We start from the raw sequence: 19924 nt of genomic DNA on the forward strand, positions 1-19924 counted from the left end.
TACAATGTACACATCTCGGACGTTTGTTAAGAGGCCAATCAGACTTCTGATACATGAAGTTCAGTCCTATGATTCACTCTCAAAATATAGTGTTCTCAGAAACTCTCTGAATCTAATTGTTTCTCAACAAAAGGAACATCCATTATCTCTTGTAAACATTCTCATGATGAATTTGAGCAGCAGGAATCCTGTTTAACAAGGATCTGTATCACTAGGCGTCACTGAAATTCTCTCTATCTATGTATAGAAGTAGGCACACACACACATACACATATACACACGTATGTATGTATGTATGTATGTATGTATGTATGTATGTATGTATGTATAATTATGGCATACAGCTCAAACTGACAGCGTTACTATTCAGCTTCTTTATATGATTATTTTAATTATTTTAAGTTTCCTACATCTAATTAGTTTGGGCGCAGTGTGATTGGTACGGAATTGATGAATGAATTCTTGACATCTGGAGGTGCTAACGAAAAACAAATACAGATGATATACTGAACTGTACGGAATTCTTTTGTTTCTTGGCGGGACTGGGGTTTGCGAATTACGTAGTTTCGAATGCAACGGATACGTTCTGCTTTATCATTTTAGTCTGTTTATTATATTTGCATGGAGTTGTTATTTTGTTATTTCATTGTGCTCGTTATATTAGCACACTGCCTAGATCCGGATATCATATTTTCTTAAAAGAGCGTATATTCAATTATGCCAAATGTGTTTATACATCACAATAGGTTTATAATAGTCTATGTACAGAAACAAATATGTCGTTCCTTTGTGTTCCGTATTATCACAGGACATTGCAATTTCACCTAATTGAGTAATTTTTGTTGATTTTTATGAAGGTGGCGTATACAAGCACACGTTTGCTCTTCGTTGCTGAAAATGATGACATCATTAATGATGTTGGTAGTATAGAAATTTATATCGGATGGTGGAAAATAATGTAGAAGGAAATTAATAGAGAATTCACTGGAAAGTTTAGAATGAATAGCATTTTCGGATATTGTAAAGAGACAATTAAAATGAGTATGTAAATAGATTTTAGAAAAATTATGTATGTATGTATGTGTATATATATATATATATATATATATATATATATATATACATATGCATACATTTCTATACACACACTTGTATACATATGCACGTATATATATATATATATATATATATATATATATATATATATATATATATATTATATATATACATACATATATATGCACGTATATATGTGCGTCTTTGTATGTATATATGTATGTATATGCATGTGTGTGCGCGTGTGTGTATGTGTGTGTGAGCGCGTATCTGCTTATATTCAAGGGTTGGAGATGATTTAAATTTATCACAAATAGAATAATGACTAAAATACTAAATTACAATAAAGAACTATAATTGGACATGAATAAATAGCTGCTGAATATTTTCTTTCAAATAGCGATCTTAATTTTCTATGTTGCGTTTCTCCGCTTCCAATTTATTCTTGGAAGTAGACTGTTACGTTTCAGTATCGTGCTACGTATGTAAATGTGAATTTCCTTAAATAATTAATACTTTTCACGTAATCTAGTGCAAACGACGTCCCCCATGTATTATGATACTCAATCCCTCCAGGTATATACACCCTCGTAGGTTCAATCATATATAACAATATAAGGGAAAGTTATATTGATATTTAATTAAAATATATACAATTTGTAACAAACGAATCGCATAACATGAGGTGGAATTATAGTGTAACTACTATTCCCTTTAATTTCTCAAACTGTTTCAAGTCGCCTTCAACCACTTATTTCATATTGAATCTCAATTTTGCCATTAGAAAACAAAAGCAGAAAGAATAAACATTTTAAAAGTCAGTTGCCTTATTAATTGAATATAATTGCATTGGAATTAATCATTTCAATAGATATATGATTTGGAGCAAAATAAATATTTAATCCAAAATAATTGTAGTGTACCAGTTTTAGAAACTGCACTGCCTGATATAAATCCATCAATAGGCTTAATATAATTATTGCGAACTAATTTATATTTTATTCTTCAGCAAAGCTTAGAGGAAAGAGAAGGATTTGTAATACCCATCTGGATAATGCATATGCAAATGCACATATACATATGCATATATATATACATATAATTATAGGAAATGGAGGCGTTGCGTTCAATCATATAATAATATAAATAAAATATATGTGGGCATGAAGTGGTGAGCCTTTCTTTTTGGGAACAATGAGACAAACAAATGGAACGTAAGACAAGTAACATAAAGAACGACTCTACATCGATTTTCGACTCTTTATCTACTCCACATTTCGAGCAATTCACGACAATATGTGCCTTCGAGAAAACAGTTGCTCCCGCAAACCAACATAAAACTTGGGATTTTGTAGAAGGTCAAATTTGATAACAAAAGCAGGACAGTGAAACAAATAGTGAGGGCTGCTGATCCAGACGGGCGAACGCTGAGGGACATTCTTTGACAGGAGAAAAGATAGGAGAGGAGTCAGACAAGAACAAGTCTGTTCTGTGCAACAGACCGGAAGAAAAGAAAGATGAAAACTTTTGGAAAACAAAGATGGATGATGGTCACGTGTGAACAACGAGAGAGTAAAGATGAAAGAGGGAGGGAGAGACACAGAGAGAGGGACAGAGAGAAAACGATGTAGGGGAGAAAAAGAATTAGAGAAAGGATGAGAGGGGGAGAAGGCGAAGGTGACCAATTTCTTAATACATTGTTGGTAACTACCTTATCTCCATTTTCTTTTATAACTGTATAACGAATATGAGCCCCAACTATGCGAACCTTTTCTTTGGATACTTTGAGCCCCAAATGTTCTCACGATTTACTGGTCCCACTGCCGAACTATAAGGTCGTTATATCGATGACTGTATCGGTGCAACCTCACTATCCCGTGGATAATTAAACTCATTCCACTCTTTTGCCCAATCATTCCATCCTGCCCTCGAATTCTCCTGCCCTATTTCTAACTCTTCCGTCGCACTTTTAGACATGTCTGTCAGTATGCATCACTCCGGTCTCACTACCTCCATCCACTACAAACACACAGACTCGCGCTCCTGCATTAAATTCTCCGTTTCCCATCCTATCAGCACCAAGCTCTCCATCCCCAAGCTCTACGGTGACAAACATGACATTGAGACTCAGTTTCAACTCATGGCTCACCACTTCATCCTTCATCGATATCCCCTCACCAATACCCATATTACCCTTGCCAGGGCATGTTTCGTGGGGCGTGCTTCTGCTCTTTCTCCCCGCACCTGCACAGCCATTTCCCATCTTGCGTTTCCCGTCACCTACCACCCTTTCACAACACCCTCAAACGCTCCAATCTCCGAGCCTTCCGCAACACAAGTCCGACCCCAACATCTCGCACATCTTCTCCAACCAACCACTTTCCTCCTTCAAACGAGCCCACAACCTGCAGGACCTTCTGGACCACAGTCTCTTTGCTAAGTCCACCTCCCAAACTGGCTCGTTCCCTTGCTCCCGCCCACGCTGCCTTATTTGGCACTACCTCTCTAACACCACCATCCGCACAGGCACCCATCATCGTCTCTATCACATCACAGACTCCTTTACCTGCACTTCATTTACTGCATCACCTAGTCTTTCTGCCCTTGTCTGTACATTGGTCAAACTAGGCGCTGCTTGGTTGACCGGTTGGCAGAGCACCTCAGAGAAATCCATCTCGTCAAAGACATCTAGGTCTCGCCTCATCACTGCTCTACTCTTCATTTACTACAAATTCTGTGTTCGAACTGTTTTTTCACAGAGGTCATCTAGACTCCCGTCTTCGACGTGAACATAAATTAATCTTCTTTCGTCGCTCCTTTGCATCACATGGGCTCAACACTCTTCCTCTCTTCATCTGACTCCTCTTCTTCCTTCACTCCTACACACCTCATGTACACATATTATACATACATACATACACGCATATAAACACACATAGACACAAACACACACATATATATATATATAAAGAGAGAAAGAGAGAGGGGGTGCTGAAAGAAAGGTTGCTTTTGAGATTTTGATTACTCAGCCCCAAAGAGAGGTACGTATGTCTGACAGGTAACATTCTGTCCGTGGTGTCTTAGTATTTTTTGTTCTTTTCATGTGAAGCCATGGCACTATAGACGATAGAGCAACGCGTGTTTGCCTAGGGCAGTTACGAGAAGTACATCGAGCCTATCACAGCAGTTCAGCGTGAGTTTCGGCGCCACTTCAACATACCCCGAAATTCGGCACTTCCCACCAGCAACACAATCTTGGTTGAATGCACTTCGTACACGTGTAAACAAATGAATAGGATAATATTGAGGAGCCAGGAAAATGTGGAATGCGTCAGACAAACTTTGATACGGAATCCAAATCGCTCTGCTCGGAGGCATTCCATCGAACTTACCATCGATTATCGATCGGTAAGGCGTATTTTGCACGAACACCTGAATTTCCACCTGTACAAATTGATCATTGGGCAACAGTTTAAACCATTGGACAATTCACAGCAGCTTAAATTCGCCCGTCAAATGGAGCAATTTTTGACGCCAATGACATACTCATTTTGTTAATAGGTGATGAAGCCCATTTTCATCTCAGTGGCATGGTGAATCGAAAGAACTGTCGTTATTGGGTTCTTGAAAATCCGAGAAAACCGCAGGAAAACCAGTGCACACCCCAAAAGTTACGGTTTGCTGTGTTGTTGGAAAAGTTGCCATCATTGGTCCTTATTTTTTTGAAGACGATAATGGAAATGCTGTTACTGTGAACTCCGAGTGTTACATCGAGATGATAAACAACTTCTTTGTGCCTGAATTACGATGTAAACGTATGTCTGTTCGACGTATGTGATTTCAGCATAAAGCGGCGTCGGCCTACAGAGCCACAGCCTCAATGGGCACTCTTCGCCCTCTCTTCGGTGACTGCCCCATTTCCAGGTTTGCTGATATTCCTTGCCTCACTCGGTCCCTTGATTTGTCCATGTGTTATTATTTCTTGTGGAGATACCTCAAAACACGTGTGTATGCGCCTAAGCCGCAACTTCCAAGAACGCCTTTAGAAATGTATCAATGAAAACGGATACAACGTAATGGATGTTGTTTTCCAAACTTGATTTTGACATATGCTAGTTTAATACAAACTCATTGATGTCAATAAAACTTGTTTGCAGCTAAAATTAATGATTTTGTGAATATTTCAAACACGCCCACACACACACAAATTATTTATCCTCTCATAAAATGTAGGTGATCTTAGATACAATACTCCCAGAGTTATGAGAGAAGCTCTCATATTAGATTTTGGTGCATTTCAGATTTATCTACATCGCTAGTGAGTAGATAGGTCTATAGCCATCGTCATCGGCGAGGTTACCCGTCCTTGTGATTTCGGCCTTCACTGGTCTTTTGGATAGTAGATAGCAGTGATGTACCTGCTAGTGTTATACATAGAATCACAGTGCCTAAGAGGCTATGAAGTCGCAAAGAGTAAGTGGGCTTATTGATTAATAATTACTAGCGACAGAAGCAGTATTAATTCCAAAGTGTAATATTTATCTTCACTTGTATGTTGTGTTAGAACACACAATACAGCAGCAGCCTCTATGAGAGATCCTCTGATTTTGGCTTTCGTTGCATATAAACACTAGTGCACAGACATACACACACACACATACACACACACATATATATATATATATATATATATATATATATACATACATATATATATATATATACATTCATACACATACATACATACATATATACATATATATATATATATATATATATATATATATATATATAATATATATATATATATATATATAACAGTTACCGGTAATAGGTGGATGTAGTTATAACTGGGCTTCATGTACCTTTGCATATCTTTTAAGTCCTGCCGAATTACACTCTCTTCGCCATGCCTGAGAAATATGATTAGGATGGTGTGTAACACCACCATCAGTGGCCAGGTTGTCACTCATCTGTCTCGCTTTATGACTAAGAAGATGACTCTTGAGTCCAGCTTTACTAAGGCAGGGTTTTGTACAGACACTGCATGTCAGCATCATAGGAAGACCCTTCCCATCTGGAAGTGTAACAGCGATGCCCTTCCTGACATCCCTCCTTACTTTCTCATGCGCAACTCGAGATTTCTCAAATATAGCTGTCCCCTCGTGCATGATCCTTCTCCATGATCAATAGCTATACCCTCCCATGTGTCAGGAAAGATGCAAGTATCTCTTAAGGAAGCCATCAACAAGTCCTTATACCTCCTTTATTGTTTATGTGGAGGTCGTTCTCCTTTAGCTAACTCTCCATAAAAGAGTTGTTTTGGCATTCTTGAATCCTTCATCCTGACCAGATGACCACTCCATCTGATCCTTTGCTTTAACACAAGAGCTTCTATACTTTCGCACCGAGAGCCTTCCAATATTTCAAGATCACTGATCCGGTCCTCCCAGTTAGTGCCATAGATCCGTCGGAGACACATCTGATGGAGACGCTGCAGTAGTTTAAGGTGGTATCGATATGTATATATGTTGTAAACTTCATGCAGCTAACCTTAATTTGTCTATACATTTATTCATTCGACGTTTCATGATGAGCATACAAACTAAAGCAATTTCATTGCTTCCACAAACGAACTGAAAACAAAACTAACATATAAAAAAACACACGAGAGAATGAAAAGTGTATACTCAACGGAATTCCCTATAAAAATAGGGAACTCATTTAAAGATTAAGATCTATGTATGAAAGCGCTAACTTATCTTTATGGGCATTACAAAATATTGTTTTTAATATTAAGATACCATATTAAAAAACGTGAAAACCAGACTGTTTTACCTTTATTCAACTGATATGTATATATATATATATATATATATATATATATATATATATATATATATCTATATATATATATATATATACATACATATATATATATATACATTCATACACATACATACATACATATATACATATATATATATATATATTATATATATATATATATAATATATATATATATATAATATATATATATATAACAGTTACCGGTAATAGGTGGATGTAGTTATAACTGGGCTTCATGTACCTTTGCATATCTTTTAAGTCCTGCCGAATTACACTCTCTTCGCCATGCCTGAGAAATATGATTAGGATGGTGTGTAACACCACCATCAGTGGCCAGGTTGTCACTCATCTGTCTCGCTTTATGACTAGAAGATGACTCTTGAGTCCAGCTTTACTAAGGCAGGGTTTTGTACAGACACTGCATGTCAGCATCATAGGAAGACCCTTCCCATCTGGAAGTGTAACAGCGATGCCCTTCCTGACATCCCTCCTTACTTTCTCATGCGCAACTCGAGATTTCTCAAATATAGCTGTCCCCTCGTGCATGATCCTTCTCCATGATCAATAGCTATACCCTCCCATGTGTCAGGAAAGATGCAAGTATCTCTTAAGGAAGCCATCAACAAGTCCTTATACCTCCTTTATTGTTTATGTGGAGGTCGTTCTCCTTTAGCTAACTCTCCATAAAAGAGTTGTTTTGGCATTCTTGAATCCTTCATCCTGACCAGATGACCACTCCATCTGATCCTTTGCTTTAACACAAGAGCTTCTATACTTTCGCACCGAGAGCCTTCCAATATTTCAAGATCACTGATCCGGTCCTCCCAGTTAGTGCCATAGATCCGTCGGAGACACATCTGATGGAGACGCTGCAGTAGTTTAAGGTGGTATCGATATGTATATGTTGTAAACTTCATGCAGCTAACCTTAATTTGTCTATACATTTATTCATTCGACGTTTCATGATGAGCATACAAACTAAAGCAATTTCATTGCTTCCACAAACGAACTGAAAACAAAACTAACATATAAAAAAACACACGAGAGAATGAAAAGTGTATACTCAACGGAATTCCCTATAAAAATAGGGAACTCATTTAAAGATTAAGATCTATGTATGAAAGCGCTAACTTATCTTTATGGGCATTACAAAATATTGTTTTTAATATTAAGATACCATATTAAAAAACGTGAAAACCAGACTGTTTTACCTTTATTCAACTGATATGTATATATATATATATATATATATATATATATATTATATATATATATATATATATATTATATATATATATATACATACATATATATATATATATATATATATATATATATATATACTACAGAGAGAGAATACATTTGCATTCTGTCTGCGTCGCTTCTCTATGCCTCTCTCTACCTCTCATTCTCCCTCTCCCTCTCTTTGTATATATATATATATGTGTGTGTGTGTGAGTGTTTGTGTGTATATGTCTGGCTGTATGTAGCAGCATTTAGTAACCAATGTTTAAAGTTATAATGTCATAATGGCCTAAACTGATAAAAATGTTCAAAAGAGTACTCCCACAATTATTTGTTTAACTTTAGAATTTCTCTTTGATAAATATTTATACACCTTGATCAATATTTTCATAAGACTGGCAGGTTATTATAAAATTCGCAGATGAATCGGCTTCGTATCAGGGACACCTGTTAACACTGTGAATTACAGGGATGCTTTTATACAGAAATTTTTATAGAAAATTATACGAAGAACGTCACCAGAATCTTTTAGAACACGTTACTGACTTCTTTAAAAAAATCAATAAAAAACACACTTTGCTTTGATTTTTTGCAATAAAATTGTTCAACCATGTCATTATTTACAATCTTGCTGAATGGACACATGCATTGATGATACTGGAATAAAATTTTATTTAGCCTGAAAAAATGCTTAAGTATTTGACGTGCCCTGTAAGTTAAGGACTATATCATCACTTAGTGAAGAGTAATGAAATGATGTATTGGTATACAGTACGTTAGTGAGCCCCTCACCTCTACTTCACGTTCGATGCTGCTTGGTGGCTATGTATCTAAATACGTATGAAAATCTAACCAAGCAGTTTCACTTCTATGAAATACATGGCCTTTCTATGGATTATCATCATTTCAAGGGAATTATGAACTTGGTAATTTGCAATTAGTTGTTTATCCAGTGCTTTTGAATTGCAGGTGATAGCTCTTACATTAAAAAGCATATTTATATATATATATATATATATATATATATATATAATTATATATATATATATATTGTCTCTCTGTAGCCCTATGGCTTTCTTCTAACGCCAGCTCAAAAATTTACTCGTCCTGTCGAAAAGACGCTTGTCCGTGACGTCCTGTTTTTGTTGTTATTATTATTATCATTATTATTTTTACGTATTTTTGTATTCTTATTCGTGCTATCATTATTCTTTTTACGTATTTTGTATTTTTATTCGTGTAACATCGTCCGTTTTTCCGTCCTTGTTTTGTATACATTCGAGGCTTTCTTCCAAGGAATCTAATGCGCTTGGCTTAGATTTCCCTTTGGGGCTGGCCAGATCGGAGCAATCTCAAGATTAATCAGCCGAAATTGCGAAGATGATCCGGTTCTTGACTGAAGATTGAAGGCTTCGAATGTCCCGTCCGTGTTTTTTGTATCGTCTTCTAAATGTTTCACGTTCTTGTCCCAGTTTGTATTTTTTTACATTTACATATATATTTTGTTTGTTTTGTTTTGTTTGTTTTTCCAGTTTCAGCTCTTGAGCTGTGGCCATGCTGGGGCACCGCCATTGTGGTGAAAGAGTACAGCAGGGATCACCACCCCCTGCCGGAGCCTCGTAGAGCTTTTAGGTGTTTTCGCTCAATAAACACACACAACGCCCGGTCTGAGAATCGAAACCGCGATCCTGCGACCGCGAGTCCGCTGCCCTAACCACTAGGCCATTGCGCCTATATATATATATATATATATATATATATATATATATTTACATTTACATATATATATATGTATATATATATATGTAAAAATACATTACGAAAGATATATCGTAAACAATAATTATTTATGAACATATCAATGTCCAAACGTAGTATAATAATACAGTTCTATATTTAAGAGGTTATGTACATTTTTTTTACATTATTTACACGTGACGGATATGCCCACGGGCATATGGCGTAGTGTTGAAGGGCGTGGGATACTAATCCCAAGATCCCCGAGTTCTATTCCAGGTAGTGACCCGAATAGCAACAACAACAACAGCAATAATAATATTAAAAATGATGATAACAACATCGAAAAACATCTTACCCAGATTCGATATTTCCCTAAGAAATCCTGATAAATCCTGGGGGTGTGTATATCAGCCGAGGGGACAAATATCCGTCAAATGTAAATAATGTAAATAATATGTTACAATAAATTACATAAAAGAAGAGTGCTTATAATTATGAAAAAATTATAACGAAGTGGGTTGCAAAATCTCTTACATGTTTAGAAATAGCACTAAAAAACCACTATAAAACCACTATTATCACACATATTATCACTCATAGAGCTAGCTACGAGCGACATGGCATATAAAATCCACAATTTAGAAATAAAAGGTTAATTCTCTATTGCAGTTTCAAAGTTAGGAAATATTACACCATATTATATACCGTATCGTAAAATAACGGATATAAATAATTTATTGATAATTATAAACACTCTTATATATATATATATATATATATAATATATATATATATATATATATATATATATGTGTGTGTGTGTGTGTGTATACATACATATATATCTATGTGTGTGTATGTATATATATATATGTATCTATATGTACATGTATACGCACACGGTCCCACGCACGCACGCTCAAGCATACACACATGCATACATACGTATGTATATATTAACAAGTAATATGCATAGTTTTCTTTCACTAAATGCAAATAGTGTTTGTTTCATGCACAGCGTTGTTAATGCACCTAGAGGAAAAGATCTAACGTGCTAGAGTATAGATGAGAGAGCTCTTCCTGACAACGCACTTTCCACTCGACCTGTTATGTATTTTGTTTTCGCAAATACATGAAAGCTACAAGTATTAAAAAGGAAAGATAATCAATATAATAGGAAAAAACTGCATATGCATTGATATAAATTGTCAGGTTCAGAATTCTTTAGGGCAAGTGCCTCTTCTTTTACTCTGACGACCTACTCGACCATTGACCTGGTTCCTCAGAAAGAAGAATGTAATAAATAATATAATCAAACATTTGCGATATTGTGTAAAGAAACATTTATAGCTTTTGTATTTCACACTACTTCATTATTTTCTTCTCATAGGTTGTAATTTCCTGCAACAGCTCTTTCGATTAAGAGAGTCGTTTATATCTTCACAGGAGCGAAGTTTAAAAAAAAAATACGATGATAAATGATTATCAATATGATAACCAATAGAAAACAATGTCGACATATGAAAAGAAAATACGGAAAAATGTGACTTCATAGATTTCCTTCGAAATTTTCCTTTGTCATTTTGCTTCTCTACAATGATGCTGCCTACCACTAATACCTCCAAGACCGCCACCAAGGCCTGTATCAACGCCACCAGCACGACCCGACCACCACCAGCACCACCACTACTACAAAAGCAACATAAGACAGTATTGCTTATTTTTCATATCTTCATGTTCTGATTTCCATTTTTTGTCAAGGTCAACTTTTCATTCTTCCGCCTTGACGAGGAGTATGGATGATCACATTCACTAAACGCCCCCCCTTAAAATTGCCGGTTTTTGTACCTAAATTAGAAACAGCGTATCTTCTTCTTCTCTTCCTCCTCCTCCTCCTCCTCTTCCTTCTCTTCCTCCTCTTACTGCTGCTGCTACTACTACTACTACTACTTCCACTACCACCACCACCACCACCACTACTACTACTACTACTACTACTACTACTACTACTATTACTACTTACTGTTGTTGTCTTTGTTCTTGTGGTCGTTATAGTTGTGAATGGATTAAATCATTCTTAATTTTTGTCAGTTTTAACTGTCTTAAAAAGAGTAAGGTTGAAATGTTTGATTTGCGTTTCTCGTTAAACTCATCTGCTTCCTGAGGAAGTAGTCAATTCCGTTTTGCTTTCGCCCTTTTCTGGGAACGATTTTTTTGGGCTTTGTATTTTGATTCATATTAAAAGACAAAAATCAAACTTAGCGTGCATATTTTGAGAGTAACAACAACAATGGCTTCGCTGAATGAACATGAGCAACAACAGCAAAAACAACATGAATAAAAACAGAAGAAGCGGCACCTAAGGAGTGACAGAAGCAGTCATGACAAAATAACAACAACAAAATCAGAAGCAACATCAACAGCGTGGGCAACAGAATCCACCAACCCGAACGCAGCAAAAGAAGAATGCTTTTCTATGTTCGAGTCATTCAGACATATCCGGTAATGAGAAATGATAAAGATGAAAAATTGAGAAGATCTTCTTTACGAAAGGTAACAAGAAATATGTCAAAACAAGACTACCCTCACAGAAAGCTGGGAGATTTTAGAGAAGGAGAATATATCGCAGTACAACACCACCAACAACTTTATCAACACCATCAAAACTACAATCACCACTACAAGAATATGCCGACACCGCAGACACTAGAACGATACCTAATCTGAACACAAACACACGCAGAGAGGATTTTGAATTACACGACCTTAAACGTAAAGAAGAGGGAAATAATGAACCATATATGCAGCGTCTAAATACATTGCTAGATAACGTACACATGCATAAATTCTCAAAATAAAACATAAAGCAAACAATGGCATAAATTCTATATATCACGAAGGAACGAGAAATTTCCGAAGAATGGGAAACAAAAGAAATTATTAGAATGTATTTGAGGAAAACATTAAAAAAAAATCATCAGAATAACAGACCGCCGTCTTTCCGATTAATGGCCCTTCTACATTCACCTATTTGTCAAACAACGCCATGTAAGTGATCTTAGCCGGCTCTCACCTTCGAAATAAATACGCATGCTCAATGATATCAGCACACTTCATATAAATGTTTTGGGTATCATCGCGACCAGAATTTCCAGCCTTCTTATTTTCCATGCCTACAAGATATTTGCATCTCCAAGTAGACCGGATTCAGGAGGCAGTGTTGGGTTTCTCTTTCGTAAAGTTCTGGATCTTGTAAGGTATGTTGTTTCACCGTTTAAATTTCTCAGTACGTGGTTGGGTCAAACATTTCTAGGTGAACGAGCACTAGGATATTGTATAGCGTGGCTAGCGTTGGCCAAAAAACACCCAAGAAGCTCTCCTTGAAATAACAGCCACATGTGGAATTAACTGCATTTCTTCCTCCATCAGTTACTGTTTGTATTGGAATAGTTTCACTAACTAGGAAGCAGTTGAGCTATATCATGGATCAGCTGACGGCTGCTCAACGAGATTTAATTTAGCAGTTTTACATGTTCGTAAATTGCTTTTCCGCGATATGATTGATTTGAATGTAAACACAGGTTCTCAGATCTATGTAAAGGAAGACATTATTAATCTTACATTATTTGAAAACATTATGAAATAAAAGTGCAGATGACATGTATTTTGAAATATTAACTATTAAATAGTTTACAAAGTTTGCAAAGATCTTCTACTAATGTAACATGTGTTTAAATGTATTAACATAGCATCTCCTTCTTCGAGTAACTAATTTCAAGTTGTGTATAAACGGCATTTTGCCCAGGATATATGCTGAATAAGGCCGGGCCATATACTTAAATGTAATATGTGTGTAAATGTATTAAAATAGCATTTTGTTTTCCAGGTAACCTATTTAGAACTTTTTTATGAACCGTAACTCTCTCAGAATATGCCATGCTGAATAGAGTTGAACTACGTTATTATTATTCCAATTAGTTGCTAAAGAAACAAAATGCAGGAGAAAATAATTATTGATTTCCTTTTCATTGTTAACAAATAGTTCGTATCTCCACTATTTTCTATTGTAGCAGGTCGAATACACAAACAATTAATCAAGCAAACAAATGCGACAAAAATGATGGCAACTAATTTTCTAGTGAGTGGATATGTTGGCTGGTAGAATAATGGCAGTGGTGCATAATAATAGTATTCGTTTTTAAACCAATAGAATTATAATTTTATATAGAATTTACTTTATAAAATGACATTCTAAATGGAAAGGGTAAAATACAAAATATGAAATGCTCTCTGAGATATAGTTCTAATGGACTATATAATTTTAGAACATTACCAAAGGCAATATATTTGCTTGCTAAGACTACTCAGTCTAAATAGCAGCAGTAAGAAAGATAAATAGATAGTAATATGGAGGTAGTTGAAAATTAAATTGTCTTACATCAATTTTATTTTGTATCCTTTTCTGGAAATACATAGTTGCCTAGCAACTCATATATAACCTATTGTAATGACATAATTCTTCATAGGAACTGAAAGATCACAATAATATTTCTATATTGATGTGAACATAGAAAATCGAGGACTATCATATTAGTTTCAGATGCTGTATTTAAACTCCACCTTCAACACGAAAGTAATTCTCAAAGAAAAGAATATACAAATTATGTATTCTTCTCGTCATTTGAAATTGTACATTGTAGTAAACCAATTACCTTATTTTATGATTCTTGCGACGACTACTTTAAAATGTTTTCTTCCCACTCTCTTTCTTTTTTGGAAATCTCTCAAATTTCGTGGTTACTAGTGATATATTATTGTTCGCGTTCGATGGGACTTCCTATAAACAATAAGAAAATAGCGTTAATAAAAGCAACATTAATATTAGTTTCAAAGGCCAGCAATTCCAGTGTAGTGGGTATGTTAATTTTATCGACCGCAGTGTTCAACAGGTACTTATTTTATCGACTTCGAAAGGATGAAAGGCAAAGTCGACCACAGTGGAAATCGATCTCAGCAGGTTAAGACAGACGAAATGCTGCTGAGCATTTTGCCGGGTGTGCTAACTATTCTGCCAGTTGGCCGCCTAAAAAGATATATAAAATAGCAACATTAATATTGATTTCAAAATTTGGCACAAATACAGCAAGTACGGTGGTAGGGGACAAGTTGATTACATCGACCCCAATGCTCAACTGGTACTCATTTTACACGAAAGGATGAAAACGAAGTCAACCTCAGTGGAATTTGAACTCAGAACGTGCAGACGAACAAAATACCAATTTCTTTACTCCCGACAAGGGGCTAAAGACAGAGAGGACAAACAAGGACAGACAAATGGAATAAGTAGATTATATCGACCCCAGTGCGTAACCGGTACTTATTTAATCGACCCCGAAAGGATGAAAGGCAAAGTCAACCTTGGCGGAATTTGAACTCAGGACGTAGCGGCAGACGGAATACCTCTAAGCATTTTACCCGACGTCCTAACTCACCGCCTTCAAGCAACATTAATATTAACAACGTGATGATCAATAATGCCACTACTGATAGCAATAATTATTCAGGCTAAAGATCATTGCCACGCATTTTAGGGTAGAGTGCCGTCAATATTATCAACTTGGAAATTTGACTGATGCTAATTTCCTATCGAAGAATATTGACATTCATAGTCTGATGTTTTGAGATTTGTATTGAGAAATTTATGAATACTGGTTTCGGATTTTGGACGAAGGCTAGAAATTTTGATGGGGAGTGTTAGTGGATACTGTTGACCACATCGTTTGATTATTACTAAATTTTTGCTAACTGGGGAGAGATGAATAGTGATGATGATGTCAGTAGATTTGGAAATTTTCTGACGCTCTAATCATTCGACAAGTGCGCAGTTTTTGAACGTAATGAATAATAATTTTTCTCGGCTCTCTTTCCTTTCCTCATACCCTCAATGATAATTCTTTTGACTAATCATAAATCTGAAGTGTAAACTTGTATTTTGATTGCGAGATGGAATTATTCTTTCCCAATCACAAGGAAAACATACAATGATGATAAATATGTATTATATGGAGCAAATGTAAATTTGCAGAATATACTGAAATTATACTAAAGAATCAAAGGAAACGTATAACACAAGGGAAGTAATCAATCTGATGTGACAGAAAAGCATTGAATAAGAGACCGTTCACGAGGCGAAAAGTTTCATTATTACCCGTATGTTAGTAAATTACGAAGGTGCTGCGATTACTTTTCCAGGTACATCTTCCTTTTCATAGATAATTGAAAAACGTACTGACTGCTTGATAAAAGAAAATGTTTGCAGTCATCGCAAACTTGGTTTGTTCAGTATCGACATTGCAACAACTACCAAACAAGCTATAGCTGCATGTGTTTCTCTACTAACGTCCTAGTTACATCAAAATTTCAGTTTGTCAATCTGAAAGGAAATAAAATGTCTTCCTTTACGGCTTGCATTGGGCTGGATTACCTATTTTGTATCATTCTACTATGCATTTTGCCTTTTGAGAAGTGCACATTTCAATGGTTCCACATCAATAAGAAATATTAGAAAGAATTTTGTTCACAATTGGCGTCTACGTTTCGCTTCATTATTTCGAAAAATTGATCTACTTAGAAAGAACGATATAGAAAAATGCTCTTTTTTTCTTATTTGCCGTTCTTTGTGGTATGTTGTTCGTTGATATTATTGAAACTACCCTTACTGATGTGTCTGCTTTTCTTTCCGTTGCCTTACGTTTTGTCACTGATATTGTTGCCGTCATGTTGATGAGGATATCATTAATTTAGTAGGGCGGCGCGCTGGTTGCATCGTTAGCACGCCGGGTGAAATGCTTAGCGATATTTCGTCTGTCTTTACGTTCTGGGCTCAAATTCCGCCGAGGTCGACTTTGCCTCTCATCCTTTCGGGGTCGATAAATTAAGTACCAGTTGCATACTCGGATCGATCTAATCGACTGGCCATCTCTGCCAAAATTTGGGGCCTTGTGCCTAGAGTAGAAAAGGATATTATTAACTTAGTGCTTGCTCTTGATTTTCTTCCTGCTTCGTAAATTTCTTTTGTTTTCAAAGCTATTGTCTTTTGATTGAATTTCCTATCATATATTAAAGAAATCCTGCAATACATCTCAAATCGTAAGAGTATTTTACGTTATGCATCTAAATATTCTTTTTGACCTCAGCATGATTATCAACCCTGATGGTAGCTGAGAAAGCTACGGAAACATGTGAATCCTCATTCGCATCCGAGGATCTCGTTCTTTCAAAGGAAGTAGTATCAATGAAACTCGAGCTTGGAACTCCGGTTGGGTTAGATATTAACTGAATTTTTTCCAATGGAAATGTTGCTGATGCAGCAGTATTTTAATTGGTGGTGGTGTGATTATGCCGCTTGAGGGTGATACTCTGATTACCGTTGGTAGTTGTATTATTTAGTTTTTTTTACGATGATGCAAAAGGTCCTGATATTGTTCGCGTCATCACAGGTGAAGAACTGCACATTTCGACATTCTGTCTTTAATACATTCATGATTTTAAACCCAGCAATATATTTGGCATGGAGGTTTTATAAGATAGTTTTAGGACATTATCATTTGGTAAAATTCAACATTATCATGAATATATTCCATGATGCAACTAAATCTTTTGCATGTATGAAAAGAAGCACTTGATATATTCGTCCAACAACAAATATGTAAAAATAACAAAAGCCAATAAATTCAGCAATGTGGGAGATACAGCAACATCAAAAGAAATGCTTATTTCTGAAAGAACACACTACCAAAACATATAGGTCTATAAATGTGTTCAAGGATTGAGAAAGGATACAAAATATAAGAAACATAACATTATAAACATAACAGGTTCGAGAATTTATCAGGAAAAGAAATGTTTCTGGAATTAGTAATTGCCCAAATTTCGGATTAAATTCAGTAAACTATATGTTGTATCAAAAACTGATCTTTTCAATAGGAAACGATATTAAATCCTAAATCTTCAGAATGGTCGATTATATGTTGATCAATAAAGTAGGAAGCTATAACCTATATACTCTCAAATAAGTGGATTGCATTTCCGTAGAATTACATTATGTATCCACGAATAGAAGACAATAACAAAGAAACCGTTAAAGGCGGGATGTTAGTGAAACCGAAGCAATTCTGGTTAATCGAAGGCATGCAATAAACTACTCCCCGAAAGTAATTTGACAGCATACCTTTCGAAATCAAACAATCTATAGTAACACAGTATATCAAGAGTGGTAAAATAAGAATATCGACATTGGAAAAGTATAATGGAGCAGTCAATAAATCTAGTAGTAGAGACTTATGTACGGCTAAATATTTATTCGTGTTTTTGTTAATAAATCTAATGATTCACTCAACCAAAGTATTTTATAATAAAAGCTGTTTCTGTGTTTGTTTGTATGGCTGCCTATCTCTCAAACACTCTGCTTAAATGAAGATGATTTTCGAAGAAAATATACGACGAACAAAATAAATTTTAATACACTTAACTTATTCAATTTATTCTTTGAATTCATATATACAGAACAAGGGAAATTTAATTTTCATTCATATTTATCGTCACATTTAAGTTGTTTCCCTCACACAACCCTATAACATGAGCATTAATGTTTCCCTCTCAAATACAACTATAGATTATACGATGAAAGAAAATAATGACGTGGAAACTAGAGTAAGTGGACGGTAATAGAAAGAGCGATAACTTTTCTAAAATGTCTATCATTAATATAACTAATTATGCCGTAATTCCATTTCAATTGAAATCTGTTTCTTCACCCGCTTGAATCTACCTATTTTAAACAGCGCAATCTACTTTATACAAAAATTGAGTCAGTAAAACGGTCAATTCTGCTGTTCGTAACATAAACATATTGTTTTCCTCTTAGACAATTGTTCATATAAAAGTACAAGAATTTTGAATTTGGAAACTAAATCCATAGAGACATCCTTTTTGGTGAATATTAACTGAAATTTATCATTAACCATTTCGTTCATCTACGAGGAAATTTGGCTTAGAAATTTCAGTGAAAGCATACATTGATATTGTGGACAAAATTATGAAGTCTCTTTGACATTCAATGTCTGCCATAAATATTACTAGAATGCATACATTTACACATGTGGAGTGCTTATGTGTGTGCACAACTTATTAGAAATTAGCGCCACATCTCATTTACACTAATCAGATGGGCACATCATAATGATGAAAACAGGACAATATTTAGGAATGATATTTATGCAGGTATAATTATGACATGATTATTTAAGGCACTTTATTTCACGTTGCTCCAGTTCACTCAACTGTAGAAATGAGTTGCGACATCACTGGTGCCAAGCTGTATCGACCTTTGTCTTTCCCTTGGATAACATCAGTGGTGTGGAGAGGGGAGGCTGGTATGCATGGGCGACTGTTGGTCTTCCATAAACTACCTTGCCCGGACTTGTGCCTGGGAGGTTAACTTTCTAGGTGCAATCCCATGGTCATTCATGACCGAAGGGGGTCTTTAATTTATTTATTCGTTTCTGAGAAAACCAAACAAAATGTTTAAAGGTTTATTCAGTCATAGCGCACTGAATATAAATAACATTTGTTTCTTTTTCTGAAAATGAAAATAAACGTACATTTAAAGTTTCCAGTACTTTTAAAGAAACTTTCAACTCAATAAATTTAACATGAAAGGTAGCATTTTAATTGGAAAAAACAATTTAACTGAACATTTTATCACTTTGCTTTAGCCAATCGACTGGTATCTAGCAAGGTGTCACATTTGTTGAAAGCAAAATATATAAGATGTCTCTTAAAATTTGAAGATTCAAAATAGTATTGCAGTGTACCAGCCCCACTTAGAGCGCTCATGAATTCATAGAGAAGAGAATTATATAAAAATGACAAAAGGGGAAATTTTGATAAATAAACGTCATAAGAACCATGCTTACATATCTTACAGAATACTTACAGAACTTTAAAAAATGATACATCAGGAAAGTTCTCA

This window comes from Octopus sinensis, linkage group LG1 (assembly GCF_006345805.1).
Source record: "Octopus sinensis linkage group LG1, ASM634580v1, whole genome shotgun sequence".
NCBI classification, from domain to species: Eukaryota; Metazoa; Mollusca; class Cephalopoda; order Octopoda; family Octopodidae; genus Octopus; species Octopus sinensis.